This window comes from Agelaius phoeniceus, chromosome 1 (genome assembly GCF_051311805.1).
Source record: "Agelaius phoeniceus isolate bAgePho1 chromosome 1, bAgePho1.hap1, whole genome shotgun sequence".
Lineage (NCBI taxonomy): Eukaryota > Metazoa > Chordata > Aves > Passeriformes > Icteridae > Agelaius > Agelaius phoeniceus.
Window position 1 is genome coordinate 106,429,735 of NC_135265.1, and position 13,566 is coordinate 106,443,300.

General features: G+C 39.8%; 1 protein-coding gene across 5 annotated transcripts in view; it reads left to right on the forward strand.

Annotated features, from left to right (window-relative positions):
* Positions 1 to 13,566, forward strand: part of GREB1L (GREB1 like retinoic acid receptor coactivator) — a 133,078-nt gene that overhangs the window by 25,532 nt on the left and 93,980 nt on the right. For 4 of the 5 annotated variants that reach the window (XM_077184770.1, XM_077184784.1, XM_077184782.1 and 1 more), the window contains exon 2: positions 1,209 to 1,274. The exons of the other annotated variant lie outside the window; for it this stretch is intronic. The gene's annotated coding sequence lies outside the window, so the exon portion shown is untranslated. The remainder of the gene's footprint in view (positions 1 to 1,208; positions 1,275 to 13,566) is intronic. 5 annotated transcript variants of the gene reach the window in all.

Below are 13,566 nucleotides of genomic sequence, written 5' to 3' on the forward strand. Positions count from 1 at the left end.
CTTACATTATTTAGTAACTGACACATGCTGTGTTCTTGCTGGTTGTTAACAGCATGTGAATTATGAGGCCAAAGGGGTCTTCCTCATGACAATGGCTAATGTTTGCAGAAATGCAAAGGTCATGATCATGACTACTTTTTTTTAATGCCAACTGGATACCAATGACAATTACTGAACTAGACAGTTCTTAAAGGGTCAGTTTATTGACTTATCTTCCCTGCTTTGGGAGGGGTGATGGAATCAAAGCAACTGCCTGGCTTCTGTTCTGATTTAAGTGACTTTAGCCTTGGACAGTTTTCCTTCATATTCCCATGAAAAACAAGAGCAACTCCTTCACTAGGTTTATTTTTCTGTGTGGTGCTTCTTGATTAGCAATATTATTGTAATCTTTAAAAGAGAAAAGAAAATTAACTTCTTAAAACATATTTTGTGGTTTTGAGATAACTTTCTTTTCCTTCTAACCTCTATAAACTTTAATGGAGGAAAAAAAAGGTGGTTTTGCACTTACAGATTGTAAGTTGTGACTGTAGTGTACTTTAAAAAAATAAGTTTTTTAAACAAATTTGAATGTTGACCTCTTCAAGCTAAGCCCAGGATGTTAAATAAAGCTCTTTACTTACCTATGGGTGAAAATATGTGAATGAATAGTTTTGGTTTTCTAAGACACAGAATGTGTTTGGAGGAAATTGCAGCTGTAGGACAAATGGCCATGGGTTGTATCTTCTCTTTCCCAGCTCAGATGTTCAAAACTGTTCAAAACTGAGCTTAAAATTGTTTCTGAATTAATTCCTCTGTAATGCAGTGACCTTACATCTGTGGGAGGCTGGAAGTCTGCACTGCAGTGTGTTTAGTTACCCCTTACAGTGATTAAAAATTTGAAGTGGAGATATGAAGGCTATTATTTGTTACTTTGAAAACCATACTTTCCAGTTACTGTGCTGAGTGATTTCTGGAGTAGTAAAATACTAGACCAGTATTTTGAGAGAGGGCAGGTCATTCATCAGGAAGTTGAGTCACAGCTGGAGTGGACTCAGCACTAGGAAGTATCCTCCTTAATAGCCTGAGAAGACAAGAGGTATTAGATGACCTAATCTTTTTCCTGTGAAATTTTTGCTGTTGTGACTTTATTTATTTTCCTGGTTGCCAAGACTAAATGTGGAGGTCATCTTTTTTATTTTTTTATTTTTTTCTTTTTTCTCTTTACACAGGAAAGTTTCATCAATATACAGCTGGTTAGTTTGAACCTTGCCTGAATTTATGGCCTTCTGAAGCAGGTATGGTAGGAATATGGTAGATGTGATACTAGAACTTAATTTTATCAGTTTACAAAACTGTTGATTAATTACAAAAAAGGAGACTTTGGCTTTATGATAAGAATCTTTGTCTCAAAAGCGGCTGGAAATTATGCAATCAATGACTCTGTGTTTGGTAATAGCAAATCCATATGAAATTTGTCTGAAGTTAAAGAAGTTGGTCTAAAGCCAGATGTATCAATGCAACAGCTGAGTGTAAGCTTAAAAGTTCTTGTTTGCCTCCCTTTGGGAGCTGGGGAGTAGTGGTGGCAAAATGAAGGTTAAAAGTCTTGCCAAGGTTAAAACAGGCAGTGAACGAAGAGTCACTTTCAAAAACAAATGACAGGAAACAGCAAATACCTTTTGACAAATTATATTATTTTATTGTATTAAATAACTATAGGTGAAATTTATAATCTGCTGAGATTTGCAAGTGGTTTCTGTAACACAATTTAGTATCCTAGTGCTTTACCAGACATCAGTCATATTCTGAAACTTTGGCTTGTTGAACAGCTGTTGAAGGCTACTCTGTGCCCTTAGTTCAGCTGTTGGCAGGTTTTGGCATGAGGCACACAGCTGGAGTAATTGCTTTTCTTGCAGAAGGGAAAATACTGTGAAAACATTGTTCTTGATTGCTTCTGGTTTTTTATTTTTGTTTTTTTTTTTTTTCTTCAATCCTTGCTGTCTAATTACTTTGTACTTGGCAGGAGTAGATTTAATCTTGAGCTTACATCTTTGCTGTCTCTTCAGAAACTAGCCAAAGCTATGTAAGACCCAAAACTTCTAGTTTATTCATGCTCAGAAACTTCCTAGTGTTGCGCTGCCAAAATTCCACCTCCCCTATGGTTCTGTTTCAGCCTGCAGCTGTACAACCTTTAGTTGTACCCCCTGATCCTTAGAACCCTTCTGAAGATAACACACTGAAGCTGAGGAGGTTTTTAAGGGTGGCTGTTGTGTGTGTGTGTGACTGTATGACTTTACTGGCTGGATTTAGGCAATGCGTGGTGGAAGATGGTGAGGAAATGGGAATCATCATGGGGGGAGTAAACAAGGAGGCTGAGAAAGATAGGAGTCTTGGAGTGAAGGATGTAGAACAAATTGAGAAGGAGATTGGACTGGCCATGGAAGGGCTTGTTATAGTTGAGGGCTTGGAAACTAAAGAGAAAGCACGTGTTAAAAGAAATCAAGATTGGCTGGATGAGGAGGAAGTGTTTGAGAATCAGAAAGGGAAGTGAAGGGCTGTTGAAGGCAAAGCTGGGCAGTAAGACTGAGAATGTGTTGACAAGGAACCTGGGAACTGCTGAGATGGGGGGGGAAGGGTACTGAAACCAAGTGTTTCTGACAGATTTATATACAAATAGGCAATGTTGTTTGTAATGAGTCTTGGGATGATGGGAGAGTTGCTGAATTGGGATAAAACTTCACGAGTGGGATGAAACCCCTGTGGAATGACAAGAACTGGCAGAGTGTGGCCTAGGAAACAGGATTTAGATTAAAGAAAGGGACTGGTCTGGAGCTTGACAAAACAGTTGGGAGTGGAAACAGTAGGGTTATATCAGAATAATACTTTTCCAGAGAAATTTATCCATTGTAATGCTTAAAAAAGGATCAGGTTTTTTTTTCACTTTTCTGATGTGTTTTGGGCTGACCCTGGCTGGACACTAGATACCCACCAAAATCACTCTTATCCCTCCCTTCTTGAGCTGGATGGGGGAGAGAAAATATAGCAAAAGGCTTGTGGGTGGAGATAAGGACAAGAAGAGATCACTCACTCATTTCCATCAAAATAGACCTGAGTTGGGGAAATTAGTTTTATTTATTACTAATGAAGTCAGGGTAGGGTAATAAGAAGTAAACCCAATTCTTTAAACACCTTTCCCCTACTCCACCCCTATTCTTGGGTCAACATTATGCGTCCCCTCCCACTCAGAAGTGATATTCTGTGATATTTCTTTCCCTGCTCCCCTGCAGCTGCACTATGAGTTCATCACATGTTATCTCTGCCATTCCTTCCTCCTCAGGGGAGGACTTCTCACTCTCTTCCCCTTCTTCACAAGAGGGTCCCCTTTTCACAGGGTGCAGTCCTTCAGGAACAGACATCGCCAGTGTGTGTCCTCTATGGGGTCACAGGTCCTCCAGAAAATCTGCTCCAGCCTGGGCTTCTCTCTCCATGGGCCCACAGGTCCTGCCATGAGCCTGCTCCAGTGTGGGTTTCCCAAGGGGTCACAGACTCCTTTGAGCAGGGTTTTGGGTCCTCCATGGGCTCCAGATGGGTCTCTGCTCCACCATGGACCTCCACTGGCTGCAGGAACACATCCTGCCTCATGGGCTGCAGGGGGTTCAGCTCCTGAGCCTGCGGCACCTCCTCCCTCCCCTTCTTCCGTAACCTTGGTCTCTGCAGAGCTTTTTCATGTGTTCTCACCCTTCTTTCCAACTGCAGTTGAATTAGCACATCAACTTTTCCCCCTTCTTAGCTCTGTTATGCCAGAGGCTCTACCATGGTCACTGATGGGCTCAGCGTTCTTCTGCAGCATGTCTGTCTTGGACTCCACTGGCATTGGCTCTGTTGGATACAGGAACTTTCTAGAAGCTTCTCACGGAAGTCATCCTTGTACCCTTTGACCACCATAACCTTTCCACACAACCCAAATACATACTGTCAGTAAATGTCATAGATCTTTTCACTGACAGGGTCTTGCCTCATTCCTGGTGTTCTACATGAAGCACCTGACTCAAGGAGAGGAACTCCAAAGAGCTTTGCTGCTCCCAGCGGACAGGCAGACACAGGAGAAGTGAGCCACCACAGTGTTCTAGCTGATCTGTGCTGGGAATACTGGCACTGCTGCTTGACTTGTGCTTGTCTGCATGAAAACAGACCATCAACTAATGGTTGCCTACCTCCTCCCCTGTTTGGGGGTTAATTATCCCCACAGATACTCACAGCAGTCTGATCACACACTGCTGGGGCCAGGACATTGGTGGGTTTGGCTTAGTTGTTGGGTCAGGCTGTGGCTGGGATAGAAAGGAGGTCACAGTCAGGGTCAGGAAAACCCAAGGTCAGAGACCAAAGAAGTCCAAACACATTAATCTTGAGGGCAAGGCAGAGGTGTGGGTGCCCGGCTGTGATGTGGAACGTGGGAAGGGCCGGTGTGCCAGAGTAAGCATCAAAGCCCAGAGTCTGGGCTAAGGCAGAGGCTGGACTCAAACAACACACCTGAACACAGGAATGCTGAAAAAGGAGGCTGGTGAAGCAGGATGGTTGTGAATGAGTCCCAGAGTACCAGAAAGGAGGACCAGGGATTAGATGTAGAAATTGCAGCATAATACATAGTTTTAGGAAAATTGGCAAGCCCACAGAAAACCTTCTGTGAAGATCAACCTACCACTTTCTGATGGTAGGGCTGAATTTGGGGCAGCTGTCAGGTGGGACACCACAGTGGGGGACTCCTTTCATAAGAAAAGTTCAATCAAAGCACCCTTGTATAAATGTTTTTGTGTTTTTTCCTAACTTACTGTGGATGCCTAGGCTTCACTCTGTATGGAGACTGTTCTACAAATGTGTTTGTAATGTGTGGTGGTTTCCTTGTTTTGTCCTGGGTATGGAAGGTACACTGGCACAGAGAGAAGAAAAATACCTTTATGGTGAAATCACATTCTGAGCTCTGATTTTACAAAGGTTTATGAAGAAGGTCCTGAGAGCACTGTTGGGAGAGTAAAATCTGTTCTCTGGGAAACAGCTAAAGCCACAAATTATTACAATTATACGCTTGGCTGTTTCAGAAAATTAGAATTACTAACTTTTCATTGAGGAAAAGAAGGTGTGTGTACAAGCTGGTCTGAAATGTTGAAAGAAGAAAAAGTAATTAGTGAGGTTTCATGTAGGTGAAACCAATCTCACGAAGGCTAACTAGCCCCTCATTTTCATGACTGTAATAAACACTCATTTATTCCTGGCTGCTGGCAACATAAAGTAGCTGAACAATTAGTGTGGGATGGGCTCATCTGTGGGTGGCATGTGAAGTAATTCCAGTCATTCCTGAGGGGAAAACTCATACCTAGCTACTTCTGGTTTTGCCACCTGTAGCACACTCAGTGGACTGGAGTTCTGCACCTCTGGCTCCAGTGTAGCCAGGATGGAGCAAGTGTGGGGTTTGAATCTGAATTTCCATGGGATTTTGGCTCAAACAAATCAAGTGGCTTGCACTGCCCTCTGTAAGGTGGAAGCTCAGGTAGAATTAAGCTTAAAAACTTGTATAAATAAATGCAAATTTACAGTTTTTGAGATGTGGGAATTCTGTTGACCTATTCAGTGTTAATTCAGTGCTCTGTGTGTCGAAGGAGAGGAAGTGGAGACAGAAGTGACAGATTGTCTCAGTGTAAAACCAGGACAGAGGAGTTTCCCAGTGGTTTTCATGCTAAATCTTGGGACACAAGAGAAGTAAAATAATTTTATTTGATTTAATTTGATTTTCCATCCCTTAAATGTAAGGGATGTAAATGTAAATGTATCACTGGCTGTTTGTTTGCCTGGGTTTTTAAACTTTTGAGGCAAACACAAGGTGCTTTCCTACAATTTGTTTTGCAAGACTAGATGATATTTTGGTGTATGGACTTTGAGATTTTGTGGGTTTAGGGTGAGATTGCCTTAAAAATGTAATTTTTTGCTGGTATATCAGATTGAATCTGAGAAGCATTTCTTGTTAAATACAGTTAGCTTTATTTTAAAATATTCTTTCAATTTATTTATTTCTTGCTTTCTTTTCTCCTCCTCCCAACTCCCCTCCCTGAACTCTAGGAAAAGCCTATTCATTTGTAAAGCTTCATTCTTCTTTCAGGGCTGGTATTTTGGGAGGACAGTCATACTGTCAATTGTAAAGGGGCACATCAAAACCTACAGTTTTTATTTCTTTTTTCTACCTAGTGTGTTCATCCTGCCTGGTTTTGGTGCAGAGAGTGTAGCGTGTTGCAGAGGATGGGATGGAGAAGGGGAACAGTGACAGAGAAAAATACAGTGCCTAATTTAATAAAATTTCATTTTCTGTTTTAAAGCCTGAATTTTTATTATGTCCTTTTTGTAACATTGGCTTTAGAGAAATATTTAAAATAGTGAATCCATTTTCTAGGTTTAGAGAAGTGCTGTTTATTAGGCAGCAGTCACAGGAAACTAAAGCAAATTTTTTTGTGCCTACACACAGTTTAATAAGGTTCTAATGACAGTAAATTTTACTAAAATATTTAGTATTACTTAGGAGAACTGCCAATCCAGAAATTTCCTAAGTATGAGGACGCACAGTTGGTGCAGCCAGTGTTTGTTGTATCTCCCCCTACCCCCTCCCCTTTGATTTACTAATAACTCTGATTCTCTTGAAAATTTTCTTCCTTCCCCACCCAACAACTGCTTTATAGCTGACAAAAATAAGCAATTTCCTAGCCTTATCCTCTGCCTACAGAGGTCATAAAAATTGCTAATGGAAATGCTGTTGCCTTCTGTTGTGTGATTCTAATAGGAAACGGATCACTGCAATTTATGGGGTACTTACCCTTTTCGGTACATGATGAATGGCTCACTTCAAATGATGTTTCCTCATTGATTTCCAAGTATTTATCACCAGAAAAGACAGAGCAGGAAGAACAGCATTTAAACATGAAGTTGATTTTGAAGATGTTGTCTTTTCACTACCATGTGAATTCATGGCAATATAGCATTTGCTGTAGTAGGGAAGCGAAAGATGTGAAGTCAGTTCTTTAAGTTGCTCTTAAGATTAGGTCTCTAATTAGGTCTTCCACTTTTTGTTATGCTGTATTAGCTTTCTTGCCTGTTCTTTGGTAGGGAGAGTGAGAAGTTTACTCTGTGTAGAGGTTTTGCTCACATTCTGCCTGTTTGTTGCCACATTCTTGAAACAAGCTGATATTATATGATATTTATATGCCAGTAGTCTCTTTACTGTCAAGCTTTTTTGGATGTTTTCACTTAATTCACAGGAAAATCTATATGCAAATAAATTCCACGTAATATTTAGAAGGTGACTGAAATATTTGTATTGGTGTGGTGTTGTTTTATTTTACTGCATGAAGTATTAGAAGAGACCCTCTGAATCTATTCCATTTCTGGCTGGCTGGACTGGACTGAATCAAAATAAAAACCATCTCTTTAGTGCCTGCAGTGTTCATACAATCTATTTCTGTGTGTTGCTGCATGAATCACTGGGCAAAACCACATGTAAGCAAGGTAGGTCATGGGCAGATACAATCCCACAAAATATGTTTGTTTTTAAATTACCAAGAGTAGAAAATTGATACATCCCTATGCCAAGTAGGATAACTTGCTTCAATTGAGAAGCATATTACAGTTTTGCAGTTTGTAAGACTGGCTTAAATGTCATTGACTTGACATCTTTGAATACTGCAAATGGTTATAGCTACGCAGTAACTAAAATTTTCATCTTTTTAAATGGTAATGTTAACACTTGTTTGCATTCTTCATTTCCAGAGAGTCCAATATTAGATAATTAGATAATATGCTAGCAAAAATGAGGCTATGTTGGTTAGAAAAAAGCGTGGAGCTTCACAAGTCACTTTGATAGCTACTACTGCAATTAGGTTTACTATTAAATGGATATAAACTGATTTTTCATTAAAGAACGATATGAAACCTTTGATGCAAAATGCACCTATTCCAGAGAACTTGTAATAATTTTAACTTTCACTGTGTAAGAGCACATCTTTATACTATTCTCTTACATTATTTATCTGCTTCTTGAGATTAAAATTTTGCTCTTTTCTTTCTTATGGTAATGTGGTTTACAAATTTTTAGTTTCAAATCATAATGCAAACAATGGAAGTGAAGAATAAAATCTGCAGATGATGACTGTGCAGTTTCCATTTTTTTTCTCTTTTTCTGAAAGCTGCGTTGAGTAAATCTCTAAAAAAGCTACCAGGCTGCCCATGGATGACTGACAAAAGCCACTCTGTATTGTCTGCTTCCATTGCTAAGATTTATAGAATTGGTCTTCAGATGTCTCTAGTGTAAACATACTGGATGTCAAAAGGAAACAAGTGAAGACTGTCATACCTCTCTGATCATATTTGCTCTAAAATGGGCTTAGTATAATGCACAATTTCTTTCTACATGAAAAAGCACTTTTCTGTAAAACCATCCTTTTCAGCTGTCCTTTCCAAAATCAGTATTATCAAGTGTTCTGTTCTTAAGTTCACCTGCTTTCTCATGCCACACTGCAGTTACTTTCAAAAGAAGAGCTCATACTTGTGAGATGTCTCATGTAAAATAGCAACCAAAAACTAATTAGTTACCAGTCTTGCAGAACACTAGATTATATGTTCATGTTCTGGGCTAAAAGTTGTCCTATAAAGGACTTCCTCAATTCTCCACATTGCTCAAGTGGAGCCACCACAGTCAGTGATTTGGAGGCAGATGTTAATTGGTTGGACACTGAGTAATGGGTGGTGGTGTGAAGAATAGGTGCAGCTTTAAATCTGTGTAATATTAGAACATAAAAGATAATTGAAATAGTATTGTCAAAACACAAAAATGGTGTCTGACTTGTTAGAAGGCAAGGAATAACAATATTCTTTATCTTGGGTATGTGTAAAGAGAAAAGGAAGGAAAAAATATAGTTGTTTACTGTACTTCATTTCAGTTAAAAACAAGCATTATTCAATTCAATGTATCTGCTTTTCTTTGTAATTTAGGGTTTGGTGTACATGCTTGAGGAGCAGAGGACAAAATGTACTTTTTGAAGATAAGAAATGTTCTAAATGATGAGAACAACATGCACTGAACAAGCACAAATCATTCAGATACCTCTCTAAATTGCACATGTTGAATTCAAGTGACTCAAAATTAGGTTGAAGTAACAATCTAAAAATACATAGAAGTTATTTTTTCTAAATCCTGCTTTTAGAATTTATGTTCTTATTGTACATCAAAGAGCTGTTGACGGCAAGTCTCTAAATGACTGGCCCAAATCTGAGTTGAATCATATTTTGGAATGAACTGTTCCTAGTCTTTGTTCTTCTAAACCAGCCTTGTCTCTGAAAACGATAAACATCTATATTTGCAGTCTTGCCTTTTGCTCTTGGTGGTGGCATGGCCTGCATAGGAAATCTCATGTCTGGAGATCCTGACATTTTGCTGCAGCTAATGAGCATCTGAGTCTTGATAGTCACAGAGCTGGAATGGGCTTGTTTGCAAGGCTGGAGCAATGCTGGTTTTGGATAGTGCTGGTGAGTGTTGCTGGAACGTCTGTCAGTCAGGGGATTTCAAACAAGGGCAATTGCAGTAAAAAGTTGATAGAATTTTAATAAAGTTAAAATTGCTTTAAGAATGTTCAAACTTACTTAACTTGTCTTTTTACTGTATTATCTGCCTCACACTGTTAATATGTAAATGTAAGAGCTGATTGCAAAAGAGATTATGTAGGTTCATGAAGTATTTTAGCAGTACTACCCAATTCTTTTATTGCCTTTGCTGTAACTCTTGGTAGAGCTTCATGGAAACGCAGACCTCACTGAAAAATATTGACCTGAATTATTAACGCCATGTACAGCTAAGAGTAGTCCTATGAAAGCTTTGGATATAACTTGGATTTTCTTTAATCAAATAATTTAAAATAATCATCTTAAATTATAAATCAGTAGTTTATAGAGAACTTTGAAAACCATTTGTATTGATGTTTGTCTTTTAGAGCACAGGTGAGAGAGACTCATAATTGAGAGGAATCATGTTTTCTTTGGTAATTCTAGTGGGGGGTTGTTTTTTGAGGTCTTTTGTCGAAAAAGAAATTTAATAGGTGACTTTACAAAGTTGTGTTATCTCTAAAAACAATTATACTTTACTACTGGTCACGGTTGAAAGTAGTTATTTAACTGTAGTCTAAAAAGCTTTGGGTTTTTTTCATTGAAGCTGAATGTTTGAACAGAGGATTCTGTTGTAAATGAGAATTGCTTATTGCTTTGAGTTTCAGAAGGGCAGATTGTATTTAACGTCTGCTAGCTGTGTACCACAGAAGAGCACTCCCCTGGGCTGCCTTCTTCAGGTTTCAGGTTCTGCATTGCTAGAAGGTACAGCTGTGGCTGTAAGCAAAAAGAGCAACTTTCAAAATTCCAGTTTGTTCCTTCCTACTTACTGCTGTTAGATAAATACCAGCTGAGCCTGTTGTATGTACAGGGCTTTTATCTGTTTATTCTGTGCCTTGTTTTTCTTTCTGTGTTGTTTTCTGCTCTATCTGAAACAAGTGTGATGTGTTTGCTGTTTAGTAACTTGTAGTTTCCCTACTTTTATTTAGTGTAAAGTCAAAACTCCTGGCATATGAATGAGTTGGCAAAGAAAAAAGTTACGCAACCTGTCGTGAAACTTCATCACTGTCAGTTGCCTCTAGTACAGAAATACATTTTGTTTCCAAAAATGCAGACTAACGAGTATTTGGATGTTTAGTGCTGAGGGACCTGACTTTTATTTTTATGCATCAGAACTTAATCACAAGCTCAATAAAATTCTCTGCTCGGATAAAGCTGATAGCAGGTTCTTGCCCATCAGTATAGGGATGGAAAGCCAGGTTCTTTGCTCTATGAAGGGAAATGATCATATCCTACAAACAGCTGACTGGTGAAACCCCCCTCAGAGGGTCAGAATGGAGAAGATGTCAGTCAGAATATTCTTTTTCAATACTCTGAGGAGTCATTAAGCTTCAGGATGGAGCTTCACTGCTGGAGTCACCTTTTCCTTCAGTGTTCCTTCAGAGACTGATAATACACCTGCAGCTCCTGGTATTAATAGGACTGCACCTCCCTCTATCTGCAATTCAAACATCAGGATGGGAAGAAGCATTTGATCTGGTTAAAGCTTGTCATGGTGCCGTAAATTATGACTTTGAACCTTAAGCAAGCCAGAAAGTACTAGTGGAGGTTGTTAGTAAAGCAGCAAGCAAAGTCTTAATCCATAGCTTTTTCTTCACTAGAATGAATTCATTGCCAAAGTGCCCTTTGGCCTCATCTTTCCAAAGGAATTCTGTGTTTCTAGTGAAGAGAACCTCACATTCAAACTCTGCTAGCTGGTACCTAAGTGCCCAAGAGGTATTTAGCATAGGGAGGGAAATGTTTTGTACTCACTGTTGTGACTATTACTTCCAGCACAAAAGCATCTACAACTCTGCTCCATGAATTTGCTTTAAATGAATGCGCATATGCTAACAATCTTCGGCCTAATATATACAGGGGAATAGCACCAGTAACAAATGCACTGCCTTCTTTTAAAGTGGCAATTGACTATAAGGAATTTCCAGTTCGTGAATGTCCTGATCCATTCTATCGTCATACAGAAAACCCACAGACATGGTATTTCTTCACATGTTTTTTCAGTGCAGTGCAAAGGTACCCAAACGTGACTTTAGAGAAAGGTTGAACTGGGATAGACACTGACCCCAGGACAGCAAGGAGCTCCATGTGAGCTATCCAGTCCACTGCTCAGAACATGATGCCCTCAAAGCTGCCCGCAGCTGTGGGTGGGCTCTTTCTGCTTCTTGAGCTGCCTCCTCCCTCCAGATATCTTTGCTCTGCATGTGCTGGGAAGATACAGCCTAGTCAGGGCTGTAGGTCAGCTCTGTGGTTTGTTAACAAAAGAAACAGACTCAAAGGCATGTCTTATCTTCACAGGAGCTACTGCAGGTCCCAGGGCTCTCCCATTCCACCACTGGGGGAGAGCTACTCCTTTGTTTTCAGGCATGGAATGCAAAATTCATCAGTCAGATACTGAAATTGTTGCATTTGTGGTTAAACTTCACTTCTGACTGACAGCCACTCAGCTTCCTTTTGGGTTTTGCAAATAAGAAAGGCAATACAGATCTCTTGGATGTACAATGCTAGTGATTCTTGCATAGTTGGAGTCTCACTGAAAAATAACCCTTTGCAGTTCTCTGGTGATCTTTAATGCCCTTGTCCAGCTCCTGTGATGCAGTAATACTCTATACAGTGGCAGTAAACACTTGATAAATTTTTGCCACTGACTTGACACCAGAGAGGGGAAATGTTCAGCTGAGGAGTGGAGAGCTTTTGTGGACAGAAAACTCTGTGATCTCCTCTACTCTGGGGAATTCATGTTTGCCTGGCCTGGACATTTTTAAAGCTTGCACTTACCATTTATTGATCTATGTTTTTTCCCTCTCTAATCTGACTCAGCATTCCAAGTTTTAAGAAAATAGGTGGGACTGCAATCCAGAAAATAAGCATTATTATTTCTGAGGCAAAAAAAGCTTGCATATGGAGGAATACAGCTTTTTTGGTAGTTCAGCCTAGGGGAATGGGGAAGAAAGGAGATGGTCTTACTTGCATTTTCACATCCCTTATATGACAATCTGCATTAGTAGCGTTTGATATTTGGATTAGAGAATAACCTCAAATTTTGCAGCCTGAAGTTCCAATATTCCTTTTGTTTTCCATAGCCTTGTGTTCCGTGGCCCTTTATTCACATTTACCTTTCCTCTGGACTCAGATTGCCTAGCTTTGCTTCTCTGTGTGTCATCAATGTTCCAGCCTAGTCCCTTCCAGTGTAGAAAGTCTCCTTTCTTCTTTAGCAACATGCAGCAGAGACCACTTTGCTTCTTCCACCTATGTCCCTTTTGCCTCCCAGCTGGCATCCTCCCTGCATTTAACTCCAGGTCTTGGGATTTGGATGGTCTCTTCAGCCATGCCAGTGTTCCCCATCTCCCCTTCATCTATCCTGTTGGCAATGGTCTGTTGATTCCTAAATCCAGATGGGGAAACTACAAAAGGAAAAGTAGGAGACTGCAGGTGGCTCTTCCTATTGTTGCCTCAACATCTGCAAGCATAAAATTCCAGTGAAGAGACAGGGAGATTTTCCTCCGGGTTGTGGCTTACAGTATTCTTGAGAGAAAGAATGTGTAGTTTTTTTACATTTGCTCTGACATAAATAATATTTAACTGCTCCAGCCTGGTTGGTATCCCTTGAAATTGCATGTAGTTTATGGCAAGAACACCATGTTCACTTTTTCAATGGCTAATTTTACTCATAGAGATAAATAGTGGTAGTTGTTCTGGTATAAATGAATGAAAGAAGATTGCTTGGAGAACTGGTCTGGGCCAGATAGCACAGGCAGCTATTTTTATGGAACGGTAGATCCTGAATGAATCAGTCAAGGTCAGAATGGTGTAGTTAAACCCAGCAGTTACCAAGTTCCTCTGACCCAGATGAAGGTCTTTTTCTTGGCAACTTCAGTAAGAAAACACTGGCTCTTGTAT